We start from the raw sequence: 11,924 nt of genomic DNA, 5'->3' as shown, positions 1-11,924 counted from the left end.
ATGAGCAAAACCAATGTAGTGTACAAAATCCCATGCAAGGACTGCACAAAACACTACATAGGACAAACATGAAGACAGCTAACGATCCGCATCCATGAACACCACCTAGCCACGAAACGACACGACCAGCTATCCTTAGTATCCACACACGCAGAGGACAAGCAACATGAGTTCGACTGGGACAACACTACTATTATAGGGCAAGCCAAACAGAGAACAGCCAGGGAATTCCCAGAGGCATGGCACTCACCGACAGATTCAATCAATAAGCACATCAACCTGGACCCCATATACCGACCACTGCAGCAGACAGCTGGAACTGACAACCGGAAGCGGCAGATTCAAACCACTACAAATGCCGGAGGAAAGATCACAGAAGCGCTTCACAGGAGGCTCCCAAGCACTGAGGATGTCACCTAGACAGGGGACGAAACGTCTGCAACAGAAATTCCCAGCTCGGCAAACAGAACCACAACAGTATTCCAAGTGCGGTCTAACCAAAGTTTTATCGAGCTGCAACAAGATCTCACGACTCTTAAACTCAATCCCTCTGTTAATGAAAGTCAAAACACCATATGCTTTCTTAACAACCCTGTCCACTTGGGTGGCCATTTTAAGAGATCTATGTACTTGCATACCAAGATCCCTCTGTTCCTCCACACTGCCAAGATTCCTATCCTTAATCCTGTACTCAACTTTCAAATTCGACCTTCCAAAATGAATCACCTCGCATTTATCCAGGTTGAACTCCATCTTCCACCTCTCAGCCCATCTCTGCATCCTGTCAGTGTCTTGCTGCAGCCTACAACAGCCCTCTATACTGTCAACGACACGTCCAACCTTTGTGTCGTCTGCAAACTTGCTGACCCATCCTTCAATCTCCTCATCCAAGTCATTAATAAGTGTCTAGATAGACAACTTGCTTGAAGGAAGTGAATTGTTGAATTGTCTAGCTTTTGTACTTTGACTTTAGGATAATAAAACTATTTCAGTTTTTTTATAAATATGCTCCTAAATTATAACCATAAAAATTTGTTTATAAATAGGAATATCAACCCTGATACTTCCAGGAAGGGAGAGTGGCAGGACTTACATGTGATTGCTTTATTTTGGGAAAGCATTGGTGCCCTGCGGAATCACCTCAAAGGCCTGAGCCTTTCTCCTTAAGTAGTGGGGTGAGCGGAAAGTCAGAAACCAGCAAGAAAAGAAGGGGAACTTCCTGCCTGTGTCCACTTGCCCCAGCTCCCTCTTCCTTCTCTGTTAAGATGAATGATATGATTTTTCTTTCTACAGAATCATCTGGAGGAGGAAGAGATCCATTATACTGCACTGAACCTATCGCCAACAAATCGAACACGTAGTGCAGCATGTCAAATGGTGTATGCAGAGGTTCGGCAGGAAGCCCTGTTAAAAAAAAACTCATTGCCAACCAGCTGTTCGTCAAAGTGACTGAAAACAGAACGCAGTGCAAGCATTTCACCAGTTTTACTGCATTTTTTTTTTGTTCAAAGGTTTTAACATTATCTTGGCAAGAGGTTAGAATGATGCTGAGCAGATTTTTGTTCACTGACGAGGAAGTGTTGACATTGGTGGTGCAATGCTCATTCAGGTCAAGGAAAGCTTTGTGTTTCAGACATTGGCCTGTGCTTTGTGAGGCTTGGACAAACATTAGGGCTGGTCCCAGTATTCCTGGACTTGGGAGGGAGAAAGAAATCGGCTAATTGTCATTCCCACTGCTGGTTGCTACTCCGACATTTACCAGTATCAGTCAGAACAAACTTGACTCCAACCTTGGATTAGATAGTTTTTGAGGATCTGCTACTCTTGCGTGCCACAACACAGCTGTTTGGCGGAGGCCCATCCTGGCATCATCTGGTGCCCATTATCTGGTGGAGGTGGGTGGGTTAGATGCTTTACTTGCCATTTTGGGTGCCTTCCTTGGCAGGTGGCTCATCTGCAATGTCACCCATAATTTTGGGAGCAGTAAACTGGAAATTTAGTGCAATCACTCTACCCAAGGAATGATCCAACACCTTCAGTTGTGGAGAAAATGAAAGAATGCAGAAAAACAAACAATTGGTCTGAAAATAAAGAAATGTGAGCATGTGGGAACAGTGAACATGCTGTTTCATTATCATTTAGAAGGGGCCATCTGAGGAAGTTTGTAAAGTTAACAGCACTTAAACCAGGAATTTTTAATCTATATCTTTTTTTAAAAGATGTTCAGAAACATATTTTGGTTACATACTGATTAGGTTAATATTAAAGGAGGCACAGCCATGAAATGTCATTAGATCTGTAGAATAGACTGTGTTCTTATTGTGAAATAAAGAGATTCACATTGATACTTTAGTATCTGTTCTCTTTTATGGAGATCGAAATCAATGGTCAGTTTAATTTTGTCGTGGGATGTGAGTGCCAATGGCTGGGCCACAATTCCATGCCTAAGAACAAAAGCAGTATTGGCCATTCAGCTCCTCGAGTTCACCCTGTCATTCAGTGAGATCTACTTGACACCGTTTTCCTGAACTCATCCCTTTTTCCCTTGATATCGCTCCACTATTTAAGGGAGCAAGAAGGAAAATGGAGAATTACACTGACGGGAAAAATGCCAGAATCTGTTCTAACGTGATTGACTTTTTAACAGCCTGACTAGCAAATCCCACAATCCATGAAACAATAAAAGAAATGAACAAAGGATATGATAGATACTTGAATATCACTTAGGGTTAGACAAAGTCAGGAGCTTTTTGAGGATGTTACAAAATTGATTAAAGAGAGCCAATTGACATAGTATGTGCAGATTTTCAGAAATCCTTTGGTAAAGTCCCTCACAGGAAGCTGATTTAAAAATATTAAGGCACATGGGATGGGAGTTAATATACTAACACAGACTAATGATTGGCAAACATACGTAGAAACAGGCTGTGCTCCGTTTAATGAGATCATGGCTGATCTGTGGCCTAACTTCACATACTTGTCTTTAGCCCATATCCCTTAATACCTTTGTTTAACAAAAGTTTATCTGTCTCAGATTTAAAATTAACAACTGATCCAACATCCACTGCTATTTGCGGAAGATAGTTCCAAACACCTCCCAGCCTTTGATAGAACATAGAATAGTAAACTGCAGAACAGGCCCTTCGGCTCTCGATGTTGCGCCGACCTGTGAACTATTCTATCAATGTCTCTTTGTAATTTTATGCTGTCATCTACAATGCTGCCTAACTTTGCCTAACAAATTTGAATTTTTATGACATTATCCAAGCCATTATTAAATAAGTGAATATTTGAGGCCCTAACACAGATCCTTGTAGAACTCCGCTGTTCACATTCTACCCGTTATCCCTACTTTCTGTCGCCTGCCACTCAACCAATTTCCAAGCCATGTCAGTAATTTACCTTCAGTTCTGTGGGCTTTTATCTTGGTTAACAATATCTCATGTGGGACTGTCTTCTGGAAGTCTGTATAAACAGCATTCAAAGATGTTGCCCTGTCCACTATCTTAGTCACCTCTTCAAAACATTTGATGAGATTCAATGACAGAAAACAGTGTAGGAATAAATGGATAGTTTTCACATTGGCAGCTTGTAACTTGTGAAATACTATAAAGGTCAGTACTTGGGCTCAAATGCAATATTTCCAAATATGCAGATGTGCAAAGAAGAGATGTTGGGAAGTGTCAATGTACAAGGGACCCGTATGTCCTTGTCAATTGGGTATTGAGCTGGAACAAACTATTGGAAATGTTATCTATTATTGCAAGAGGATTTGAGGACCGGAGTAGTGAAATTTTGCTTCCGTTTTATAGTATTGTTAGACCACACCGAGAGTACTGTGTGCAGTTGTGTTCTTGCCTCAGGAAACATATTATTGCCATAGACCAGACTTGTTCCCAGGATGGTGGGACTATCCTATGAAGCGAGAGAGGCAAACTGGTCTTGTAGGTGATGGGCAGGCTTTGTGGAATGAGGAGTTACCCCTCCACAAAATGCTCAGTTTCTGAGGGAGTAATTTACTTCCAGCCTCTCACACATCTGACTGAATCAAGGTGGGCACTGAAAATTTATGCCATCAGCTATTAGGCCAACACAGGTAAAAAGTCAGCAGTGACTAAGTACCTTCTACTGACCAATTTAATATGCATCAGATCTGAGGTTTCCCACAGCTGTGCTGACATTTTTGGCACAATTAGACTGAAATTGACCAAATGAGCATGAAATATCATAGATTTTCAAGTATTTTGTTATATTTCATGCAAGTTTCTGAAATCTCACGTCACTGTTTGTCAGTTTAAAAAGCACCTTGCTTGAAATGACGCCCGCCCATAAAACCAACTATATCTGCAGGACAAATCATACACCACTGAGAGATCCCACTTACTGTATTTGGTTATAGGCTTTTAAAGAAACTCTGAAATTTAATATGCTTTTGGGGTGTGAGGACACTCAAGACACATGTTAAAAACTTTTCAATATAATATTTTAAAATTTACCAGGGAACTATCCAAATGAAATTTGCAAATGGATCTGTATATTTTTAAAGTCATTTTCAGTCATCGATTTACAATGTGCTTAAGAATGTTTACTTTTATTAGAAACCTCAGTTCAGTTGTATACACTGCAATTTACCATTCTTCAATATATCAAGGAATATTTTTTAAAACACAGATTTTTTTGAAGGGTCATGATTGAAACACCAGATTGTGATGGTTTGGAATAGATTTGTGTTTGTCTTTTTAAAAATTTCACTTGTGGGGCATGGGTGTTGCTGGTTGGACCAGTATTTTTTGCCCATCCCTAGTTGCCCTTGAGAAGATAGTGGTGAGCTGCCTTCTTGAATCACTGCAGGCCATGTGCATCGCTGCAGTCCATGTACTGTATGCTGATCCGCACTCCTGTTAAAGGGGGAATTCAGGGACTTTGATCCAATGACACTGAAGGAACATAATCCTGGAGTTGAATTTAAGTGAGAACTCTGAAAGCAAAAGGTTTATCAACTCTAAGACAACATTGGGTGCAACTTGCTGATTGCACCCATAGTGGAAATTCTCTTCCTTGGTTTGCTGCGGTCAGTCAACTTAGGCCTTCAGCTAGCCAACTTGAAACAGTGCCTTCCATCAAAGAGCTGCCTAGCAAAATTGTTGTAATTGTGTAAAAAACATACTGTTTTATCTATCAAATTCCTTTGAAGGCTTACAGTTTCATAGAAACAGAAAATAGGAGTAGAAGTAGACTGTTTGGCCCTTTGGACCTGCTCCACCATTAATATGTTCAGGGTTGATCATCCAACTTGATAGCTTTTTGCTACTTTATCCCGAGACCCTTTGATGCCTTTAGCCTGAAAAACTATATCTGTCTCCTCGAAAGCATTCAATGTTTTGGCCTCAACTGCTTTCTGTGGCAGAGAGTTTCATAGGCTCATCACTTTTTGGCTGAAGGAATTTCTCTTCATTTCAGACCAAATGTAACCTTTAACCTAGGGGTCAGTTAGCTCAGTTGTCTCAAATGCTTCGCTGCAAAGCAAAGTAGTGCCAACAGCATGAGTTCAATTCTTGCATTGGCTAAGGTTACCATGAAGAACTCTCCTGCTCAACCTTACCTGAGGCAAGGTGACCCTCATATTAGTACCACCACCAGTCCTGACTCATTAATGAAAGAGCAGCTCCACGGTTCCCATATGATTAAGGCACTTTTATCCTTAAACTGTAACCCCTGATTCTGAAAAGAAACATTTTTATAAGCATTCAGTCTACCACAGCATCTTGTGACCTTTGATAGTGGAGATTGTTAGTTACATTTCCTTTACAGTTTAGAATCATGTGCTATTGTTAATGTCCCAGTTGTGCACTTCTTAATAGTTTTGCTGAAGAGAAAACATGAACTAACCAACATTTCCTTCATTAAGCTGAATAGTGCTGAGTTATTTAATCCTGTTGCAAACAGCTCCACTGCCCACAATAACCAGTCAACGACTGTACTTGAACACAAACAAGGAGCAGTGGAAATGATATAGGAAATATGACGCACGAACAATAAACCAAATAGCTTTTATTTATTTCATGGGATGTGGGTGTTATTGGCATGGCCAGCATTAATAAGGTTTTTCACCCTATCTATGCCCCTCACAAAACTCTGAGGTCACCTTTTAGCCTCCTACACTCAAGGGGAAAAAAAAGGTCCAGCCTATTCAGCCTCTCCTTATAACTCAAACCTGCCAGTTCAGGTAACATCCTTGTAAATCTTTTTTGCACCCTTTCCAGTTTAACAGCATCCTTCCTTATACTAGGGTGACTAGAATTATATGCAGTACTCCAAAAGTAGCCTTACCATTATCTACGTAACATTATGTTCCAACTCCTGTACTCAGTGCTCTGACCAATGAAGGCAAGCATGCCATACGCCTTCTTTACCACCCTGTCTATCTGTGTTGCCAATTTCAAGAAACTTTGGACTTGCACCCCTAGGCCGTTCTGTTCAACAGCACTCCCAGGGTCCTACCATTAATTTAAGAATCTGTACCTAGGTGTCGTTGTACCTTTGATGGCACCATAAGTGATGACTTGTGAACTTTCCTCTGCACTCATTTGAGTACATGTGACAGTAAACCTAATTCTAATTGCCCCTCCTTATTAGGCCTGAATTGAGTGGCTTACCAAGCCATTTCAGAGGATAGTTAACATGCAGCCAAGTAAGCAAATTTCCTTTCCCTGAACGGGATCAGATGGGTTTCTAACAGTAATAAATGACAGTTCTCTGGTCAGCATTAGAGAGATTAGTTATCAGTTGTAGGTTTATTAATTATTTGAATTTAAACCCATATCTCTAGACCACTTTGCTACTGTCATCCTCCAGATCAGTTTAAGACTTATGATCTCCTTTTTAGCTGAGGGGAATTACATGGCAAGAAAGTAGCTGAGGGAATAATGATTAAATAACTAGTTGTGATGTCCAGCTATGAAATGACAAAAATTGCAAAATACCTCATGTAGTCATTAGAAATGTTATACTGACATTTAAAGTTTAACAGTAAGTATGTTGCTGGGTAATCTGTAATGAGAGTTTTTTGTTCCTTCAAACCTCTGAAACATTGGAGTCCTACAACTCCGGCCTCTTGCACATCCCTGATTTCCATTTATCCAGGAAGTTAGTTATCTTTAAGTCAGAACAAACCATACTCATGACATGAGCAATGTCAATCAGTACATATTACAGGATGTGAAATTGAATATCACCTGTAGATGGCATTGGGTCCCAAGTCAGAAATAGCCCATGACACTGAGTGCACTTATAGTCATACAGCATGGAAATAGACTCTTATTTTGCATTTAATTTTTTTTTTCAATCCTTGAAAGTGACAACAGCTCTGAAATTTCGCATTCATCAAGAGGAAAGATTTGAATTTGAGTCTGTGCAACCAAAAAGGAATAGCAACTGAAATTTCACCTCCCAATGAGTTATTTGCGTCGGATTATGGAAATGACAAGTACAGAACCACCTCTTTGAATGTTACACTGTCAAAAAATCTGCTGATTCCTGAAGCCAGGAATCTGCTGATTCCTGAAGCTGACGGAGATCAGTAATCTGAATACCCAGTGAATGAGTCTCAAAATTAAACATGCAAACTTACCTCATGTTTTTGACAGACACTAGTTCCTGGTCTGGCGATGGCTCAATTTTAAAACTCTCATTATCATTTTTAGATCCCCTCCAGGTCTTGTCCCTCCCTATCCCTGGAATCAGCCCATCAAACCTCTGAAAAATTGGAGTCCTACAACTCTGGCCTCTTGCACATCCCTGATTTCCATTGTTTGACCATTCTTGGCTGAGGTTTCACTTGCCAGGGCCCTAAACTCTCGAACTCCACCTCACAGGAACTCCACCCTCCTTTAAAATGTTCCTTAAAACCTACCTCTGGTCATCTGTCTCAAAAGCTCCTTGTGTGGCTTGGTGTCAAACTTTGTTTGACAATGCTCCTGTGCAGTGCCTTTAGTGGTGTATAAATTGGTATGTTTCTTCTCCGCCCCCGCCCCACCCTCAGTTATTTTGCAGTTACCAGATTCTTTTTAATGGAGACCTACACTGACGGTAAACATACCCAGGAAAAGAAGAGGCTGGGCACTAACAGTGTCACTAACTGCTTCACTCCTACACTGCGCCATTGCCTAATTCATGGTGGCTCAATGGTTAGCACTGCTGCTTCACAGCGCCGGAGACCCAAGTTTGATTCCAGCTTCAGATGACTGTGTGGAGTTTGCGCATTCTCCCTTTGTCTGCGTAGGTTTCTGCCAGGTGCTCTTGTTTCCCACCAAATATATGCAGGATAGGTGGCTTAGCTATGCTAAATTGCCAGGGATATGTAGGTTAGGATTAGCCAGAGTAAATGTGGGGTTACAGGGAGAGGATGGGACAGTGCAGACCTAATGGACAGAAAGGCATGTGTTCTGCACTATAGGTTTCCATGATGCAGGCCTAGGCCTATATACACAGGCTGAGTCTTACTAACTTGGAATCTCAAGGAAATCTAGGCCAGTGTAACAAGTGTGGAAATTTGGTACAGCGGACCTTTCCCCCACCCATCAACCCAGTGAGAGATGATTCCTCACACGAGGGCAAAGTAAATCTGTATCACTTACACGTGCTAGCAACTTCTCAAATATTGCATCAATAATTAATGCCTCAGTATTTTACTGCAACATTCAAATAATTTAGAAACTTAAGTGAATGAATTTTCCCAGTTTTCTCCACGGGCTCAGAACATGCCGGATTTGACTCTAGGGGCTGAATTTTCCTATTTGAGCCACATTTAACATTGGGCTGATTTCCTGGTTATGAACTCAGACATGGGCAGGCAGGAAAGCTTGCCAAAAGAGACCAGTTAAGAAGCTGCCTCTGGAAGTGATATCCAATTGGAGCAGCAAGGACCCTGAGGGCACAGAAGAGCCAGAGGGCATCATCTCAACCCATTGCGAGTGCCATGTGTTGCCAAGGTGAATGGAGGACTACATGGTCCAACATGGCAGCATCACACTCATTGAAACTCTGGGATCTAGCCTGACCAATTTTGACCATTAAGTCTAGATTGAGGTTTAGCGATTTGAGCAGAACTGAGAGCAAATTGGTCACCTAGCAAGAAATGACAACATTGTGACTCAGCAAGGTTACATTTTAGTTCATTTTACCATTCCCCCTTCCTCCCAAGCTATTGTTCTGTCAAGATCTGCTCATTACCCACAGCCACTTTCAAAGTTGGGGTGTCACGAAACATTTACTCCTCTCATGGTTATGAGAAAAACTGACTCCTGCCCCCACACACGCACCTGTCCCATTTAACAACTGATGGATCTGGCAGCCAATTCTGAACATTCATCATTATCTGGTGGATTTGGCTGAGGCTGACAATGGAACAATTGCAAGCATTTGCCCGTTCACCTCCTCAGAATTGCCAATTCCGTCCTTTAAAGTACTGCGACTGAGTCTAGATGTGACCTCTTATTCTGCTTCCACTTCCTGAAGTTCACACACAGCCATACTCCCACTGACAAATCTTACCCTCTCAAATAGAATTGCTTGCTAATTGCCTCTCCATCTGCCTAAATGTCACAGCACTGACAGGCAGGTAATTATTACTGATAGGACTCTGCCTCAGGTAAAAGAGCATCACTGTTCATTAATTATAGTCAATTTCCTAGTAGCCTCATCATGCCACAAAATAGACAAGTGGTCCAACAGGATGGAAGGTGAAGCTTACAACCCAGCAATATCTGATCATTGGACAGTGCCGTGTTGAAGCCAATCTTCACTGATCTGACACAGCATCCCTCACTGGTCCACACTGTCCCATTTCTACCCGACTAAATCCAATAACATTGAACGTTTTCATATTTGTTGACCTGTCCTATTCCATGAGAGTGAACAAATGAGAGTAGTGATAAACGGCTCCATTTCGGAATGGCAGGCAGTGACCAGTGGGGTACCGCAGGGATCAGTACTGGGACCGCAGCTTTTTACAATATATGTTAATGATATAGAAGATGGTATTAGTAATAACATTAGCAAATTTGCTGATGATACAAAGCTGGGTGGCAGGGTGAAATGTGATGAGGATGTTAGGAGATTACAGGGTGACCTGGACAAGTTAAGTGAGTGGGCAGATGCATGGCAGATGCAGTTTAATGTGGATAAATGTATGGTTATCCACTTTGGTAGCAAGAACAGGAAGGCAGACTACTACCACAATGGAATCAATGTATGTAAAGGGGCAGTACAGAGAGATATGGGTGTTCTTGTACACCAGTCAATAAAGGCAAGCATGCAGGTACAGCAGGAAGTGAAGAAGGCTAATAGCATGCTGCCTTCATAACAAGAGGGATTGAGTATAGAAGCAAAGAGGTTCTTCTGCAGCTGTACAGGGCCCTGGTGAGACCACACCTGGAGTACTGTGTGCAGTTCTGGTCTCCAAATTTGAGGTGAGACATTCTGGCTATTGAGGGAATGCAGCGTAGGTTCACGAGGTCAATTCCTGGAATGGCGGGATTACCTTACACTGAAAGACTGGAGCGACTGGGCTTGTGTACCCTTGAGTTTAGAAGACTGAGAGGGGATCTGATTGAGACATATAAGATTATTAAAGGATTATTAAAGGGTGAGTGCCGAACCAGAGGACACAGCTTAAAAATACGGGGTAGACCATTTAGGACAGAGATGAGGAGAAACTTCTTCACCCAGAGAGTGGTGGCTGTGTGGAATGCTCTGCCCCAGAGGGCAGTAGAGGCCCAGTCTCTGGATTCTTTTAAGAAAGAGTTGGATAGAGCTCTCAAGGATAGTGGAATCAAGGGTTATGGAAATAAGGCAGGAACAGGATACTGATTAAGGAGGATCAGCCATGATCACATTGAATGGTGGTGCAGGCTCGAAGGGCAGAATGGCCTACTCCTGCACCTATTGTCTAAACAAAAATCTTATCAGACACACAAATTACAAGTACAAAACACACTATGACACATTTACAATGAATATTCGAAGTGTACACATTTACCCCTCAAATTGGAAGGCTATGACCCATTCACATTTGCACTGAGTTCAACAAGGTCTAGTGACCTCAATGTATCTCCACTGGGGAAAGAACCAGCTACCTTGCCCCGCTGTTTGTGGACACTAGGTGAGAAGCTTGTTTTCCCAGCTGTCAAGGCCTCAATAGTTGAATAGTCAGTCCAATAGCCACACATCACACTTGAGCTACTTGGAATGAAGAAAAGGTCATCAGAGCCTTGGTGTTACATTTGACTCTGAGACAACAGCATCATTAAAGCCACCTATTTCCAATTCCAACTCTGCCTAAGCTCATCCGCTGCTGAAACCCTCATCCATGCTTTGAATAAACGTTTTCTCTGCTGGCCGTCAAAGTTGTAGCTTCCCAAAATGTAAAGTTGTCCAAACCTCGGCTAACTTATCCTTCCTGCATTGAGTTCTACTCATCCATTAAATCTATGTTCGCTCGCCCACATTAGATTAGATTAGTTTCCATACAGTGTGGAAACAGGCCCTTCAGCCCAACAAGAGCAACCCACCCAGAACCATTCTCCTACATTTACCCCTGACTAAGGCACCTAACACTACAGACAATTTAGCAAGGCCAATTCACCTGACCTGCACATCTTTGGATTGTGGGAGGAAACCGGAGCACCCGGAGGAAACCCACACAGACACGGGGAGAATGTGGAAACTCCACACAGACAGTTGCCCAAGGCGGGAATTGAACCCGGGTCCCTGGCACTGTGAGGCAGCAGTGCTACCCACTGAGCCACCGTGCTGCCCAAAGTTCCCAGTCAAGTAATACCCCAATTTTAAAACTCTCCCTGTAATTCCACCAGCCTCTGAAATATCTGATTCTGGTCTTTTGAGCAGTATTGGCTTTGAGAACT

At 42.2% G+C, this 11,924-nt stretch overlaps 1 protein-coding gene across 2 annotated transcripts in view; it reads left to right on the top strand.

Moving 5' to 3' along the window:
* Positions 1 to 1,380, top strand: part of LOC122542279 — a 15,577-nt gene extending 14,197 nt beyond the window's left edge. For both annotated transcript variants that reach the window (XM_043679856.1, XM_043679857.1), the window contains exon 5: positions 1,294 to 1,380. The gene's annotated coding sequence lies outside the window, so the exon portion shown is untranslated. The remainder of the gene's footprint in view (positions 1 to 1,293) is intronic.
* The last annotated feature ends 10,544 nt before the right edge of the window (positions 1,381 to 11,924 follow it).

Source organism: Chiloscyllium plagiosum, chromosome 39, assembly GCF_004010195.1.
Source record: "Chiloscyllium plagiosum isolate BGI_BamShark_2017 chromosome 39, ASM401019v2, whole genome shotgun sequence".
Classification (NCBI taxonomy): domain Eukaryota; kingdom Metazoa; phylum Chordata; class Chondrichthyes; order Orectolobiformes; family Hemiscylliidae; genus Chiloscyllium; species Chiloscyllium plagiosum.
The sequence above is the reverse complement of the archived record's forward strand: the minus strand, read 5'-3'. Positions and strand labels throughout refer to the sequence as shown.